The sequence below is a fragment of the Rattus rattus genome, chromosome 3 (assembly GCF_011064425.1).
Source record: "Rattus rattus isolate New Zealand chromosome 3, Rrattus_CSIRO_v1, whole genome shotgun sequence".
Taxonomy (NCBI): domain Eukaryota; kingdom Metazoa; phylum Chordata; class Mammalia; order Rodentia; family Muridae; genus Rattus; species Rattus rattus.
In genome coordinates, this window is record NC_046156.1 from 157,720,215 (window position 1) to 157,724,640 (window position 4,426).

At 44.1% G+C, this 4,426-nt stretch overlaps 1 long non-coding RNA gene across 1 annotated transcript; it reads right to left on the reverse strand.

Moving 5' to 3' along the window:
- Positions 1 to 1,102: 1,102 nt before the first annotated feature.
- LOC116895606 lies at positions 1,103 to 4,163 on the reverse strand. Its single transcript, XR_004387293.1, has 2 exons — positions 3,954 to 4,163; positions 1,103 to 1,223 (listed from the first exon to the last, which is right to left on the reverse strand). It is a non-coding gene; the product is annotated as an uncharacterized LOC116895606 (long non-coding RNA).
- Between the last annotated feature and the right edge of the window lie 263 nt (positions 4,164 to 4,426).

Consider the following 4,426-nt stretch of genomic DNA (forward strand, 5'->3'; position numbering starts at 1 on the left):
GAGGCAGGATGGTCGTAGGTTCAAGTCCTACCTGGGCAGGATAGCATTCTGTAATAGTCTGGGACATAGAGAGACCCTGTGTCTTTAAAGACTGTATTATTAGCCCCAAACCAAGATGTAACTATGAAGAGAAAAAAAAAAGCTGGACAGGAATGGGTCATGGGAGACAAGGGATGAAAGACATAATGATGTGTGTCTTTCACAGCAAGAACACAGAGTAGGCAGAAATACACACAGGTAAAGACATGGACAGTGAGGAATAACAGTGGAAACACTTCATAGTGGGAGAATCATTTTGCTCACTTAGGGAAAAAGAAGCAGTGTGATCTTCTATTGGGTCATCCTTCTTCATTCTCATGCATCCTCCCACACAGGAGAAACACAGACGATCTCCCTTTTGCCTAGAAAAGGAATGGGGTCAGTTCTACAGCACATACACCTGTTCACCAACTCACAAGGTAACTCCAGATGTTCAGATTTACTGGACATCACAGACACAGGCTTAATGAGTAAATCAGAAAGAATGTATTCTAGCTGGGGTGGGACAGAAGAACAAATTTAGGAGTCTGTATGCAAGCTGGATTGTGAAGAACTACTTGTGTCTCCTCACATCATTGTCAGCAATATTTAACTAGAAGTAGAAGCACGTCACCCATGAGACTTGAAGAAAACTGGAAAGAGGTGTCAAGCATGAAGACCATGTGTTAAAAAGATCGTCTGTTGGACAAAGTGGATGCAGAATCCCCTGGTTCAGAGGCTGAACACTAGGGAGCTTTGGGAACTGAAGATTATATGGGGCCCTTAAGAGATCTATGTCAAGCAATGAAGAATACAGAAATATGTACCAGGATTTGACTATTTGGTCCACACTAAATGCTGACACTAAAGAGATGCTCAGCATGAGAGCAGTGGCTGCCCTTGCAAAGGAGTCCAGTTTGGTCCCAGCACCCCCATGATGGCTCACACACAATTGCAACCCCAGTCCCAGGATCCAGCACCCTGTCTGGACTCTGAAGATATCATGCAGACATGAGGCACATGTACTTATGTGCAAACACATACACACACACACACACACACACACAGAAGGAAACCTGACTCACCTGTGTAGAAAAGACCTGCTTTGACCAGAGCTTCAACAGCCATAGGTGATTCATGGGGCCAGTCCTTAAACGTGTCCATTCTTAGTCCTTCATTAGCAAAGACACTGTCATTGCTATAAGCTTGGATAAAAAGATAGAGGTGAGACCAGCAGGCTTTGATAGGATGTGTGCATATGCAGTTTTGAAGTCTCTGTGTGTGCACGTGTGTATATTGTGATTGTGTGTCTGTGTGTGTGTGGGTGCACATGTGAGTGTTTTGTGTGTCTGTGTGGGTGGATGGATCTGATGATCCATGCTGGGGTCAAAACTGTGAGTGGTTAGAAGAGCAGGAAGGAGGAAAAGATACAAGAGCTACCCTGCTAGAACTCCGGGAGCAGAGCAACAAAGTTTGGGGTGCTCCATTCATTCTATTAATATCTGTGTATGATCAATGTGTTAAAATGTAACTTAAGACTGTCCACTGACCATGTAGCATCAGGATACAACAAAATAGAGAGGCAATTCCTGTTTCCAGACTGAGGTCATTTCCCCTGTGGCTCCCTTACAACAATCATTTCGATGGCTCACATTTTGAGATGACCAGATGTGGGGGAAGGGGATCTCCATTAGACATTCTACCTCATCCTGGCCTCTGGATGCTGGTTCTTGCATTTTCCATGCTATGAGGACTTGAAATTACATTGTCCTTGCCTTGGTCTCCCAAGTTACTCAAGTTGAAACCTTGTTTGTATTCACAATTAACCCTAGATGAGGGTTGTTTTCCTTTTGCTTTAAGTATTTCTTTGACGTAGAGAATACTACACAGTAATTTAATTAACAACAAAAAGATTTTCACAGTCTAGAAACCTATGTTTTCTTTGAGGTTTGACCTCTATTAAGCCAAGAGGCTACAGGGAATAGGTTCTACAGTTTTCCTTAGTGCTCACAGGGTGTTCTCTGTTTGGAGCAGGCTAGCACTTCAGACTTCCTTTGGTTTCCTTCTTTACCTGATCCCTTCACCTATGTCAGAAATCTGTCTTAGGACTTACAGTTCTCTGTGTGTTCATGTGTATGAAGGTACGTGTGGGACTCATGCCTGTGGAAGTCAGAGGACACCCTTCACTATTTCTCCCTGGTTGTTAGGGAGGGTGGCTAGGATGTGAAATCCCAGAAACCATGCCTCTGTCTCCCCAGCCTGGGATCACAAATGCACAACAGTGACACCAGATGGCCAGAGAGGAGGTCAGATCCACTAGAGATGGAGTTGCGGATTATTGTAAGCTGCTACTATGTAGACATGTTGAAAGGAACTTAAGTCCTCTGCATGAACAACTGATGCTATTAACATCTGAGACGTCCCTTCAACCCCAAGTTTATTGGGGGTCGTCACAATGATTTGCTAGGTTAGAAAGCTATCCTTCTACTTATGATATTTCCAAATCAGCTTCCTTAGTGCTGGGATTGCAGGCATGGACATTGAACAGGCACTAACCTTATGCAGCCTATAAGTGCCTCCTTCCAAGAGCAGCAATTACAGGATGAACAATCTTACCCAGTCAACCACAGACTACTTCCCTGTATTATGATCGCTTTCTTCCTGTCCACTCTCCCTTGTCCCCAGGCTTCTGAACTCTGCTGGACCTGAACTAGGAGCCAATCCTACTTGCTATATAGTTGCTCTATTGACCTAAATTCCTAACACTAAGGTTTTGTTTTCCATGGGTGCTGGGATGGGACCAGAGGACCAGGCCTATTCTAAGCAAACAAGTAATGTCCTCAGATCTGTCACCTCATTTGGTTGTGAACATTCCGCAATTTCTTGACAATGCACCAAGCCATTTGAGAATGCGTCGGGGGTTGGGGATGTAGGTCAATGGGTAGCTTGCTCTCCTAATCGCCTTGGTTCCATCCCCAGCACCTGAGAAGCTCCACTTCAGCACTCAGCAGGAGGGCCAGAAATTCAAGGCTCGTTTGAGTTCGAGGCCAACCTGGGATAGGAGAGACCCTAAAAACTGCTTCCAAAACATTTTATCCAAAAGCTTAGTTGTTTTAAAGGGAGCATCCATTGCAGCAGCAACACTACATAGCTATGCTTACCTGCACTAACAACTAAGAAAGCCACTTCAATGAAGGGCTCCATGATACAGAAGCTTGACACTAAACCTAATAACATCTTAATTAATGCCATCATGGTAGAAGGAGAGAACCAGCTCCTAGAAATTGTCCTCTGACTTGTGCACCTTCACACATGGGACCCATGGACATACACAGACAATAATAAGTAAATAATTGAGTGTATATGTTTTTTTTAATTTACTTTAAATTTTTTCTTTATTTTGGTCTACATGTTTGACTGCACCACATGTGTGCAGTGGCCACAGAGGTCAGAGGAAGACACTGGATCCTCTAAAACTGGACTTGCAGCATTGTGAATTGCCAGAGAATGCTGGGAACTGAACCTGAGTCCTTTGCAAGAGCAGCAAGTGCATTAGCCACTGAACCGTCTCTCATGCTCATAAAGTTAGAACAAAAATAAACCAAAGTCATTCCATAACAGGGAAATCATTTATGAACATAAGTTTTAAACAAGGGCTGGAGAGATGGCTCAGTGGTGAAGAGCACTAATGCTCTCTCTTTCAGAGTTCCTGAGTTCAGTTCCCAGCATCCACATCAAACAGTTCACAAATGCCTGATACTCCACCTCCAAAATTCCTGATGTCTTGCCTTGCTTCCAAAAAAGACATCTGTATACATGGCATGCATGCATGCATGAGAGAGAGAGAGAGAGAGAGAGAGAGAGAGAGAGAGGAGACAGAGACAGAGAGAAAGAGAAAACAAGCTAAGTGTTTCGAATGAGTCTGAGGTTTTTACCTGATACCACAGGTAATTCTCTTCTGACCCAGGAATTCACAAAATGCTCTCCCTGAGGAAAGAAATTTGGTTACTAACTGATTGATGTATAAATTATTCATCCATCTGTGAGCTGCAAGTGAAGAACTTCCCCCACTGAAGCCAAGTTTCATTAGAGCAGCCGAATATGGGCAAAGCAGTCGTTTTCATTCTGGTTTGATTTTTACTGATTTGGGGAATGTTTACACAGTTCCAAACCCAGTGAAATGGAAACTTTCTCAGGGCCACTCTTACCAGACAGCTCAACAACAGAACTGCAGTCACACACAGATGTATGTGACTCATGAGGAACTGAGACTCAGGAAAGGGCTCACCTCAGAAGGGCCTCTCCAGTTGAGCAACTCTCCCTCTGAGAGAACTGCCCCAGGCTCTCAACCCATGCTATCCAAGTCAGTCAGCCAGTACAGTCTCCCTTGGCTTCAGTTTGGGTGGAT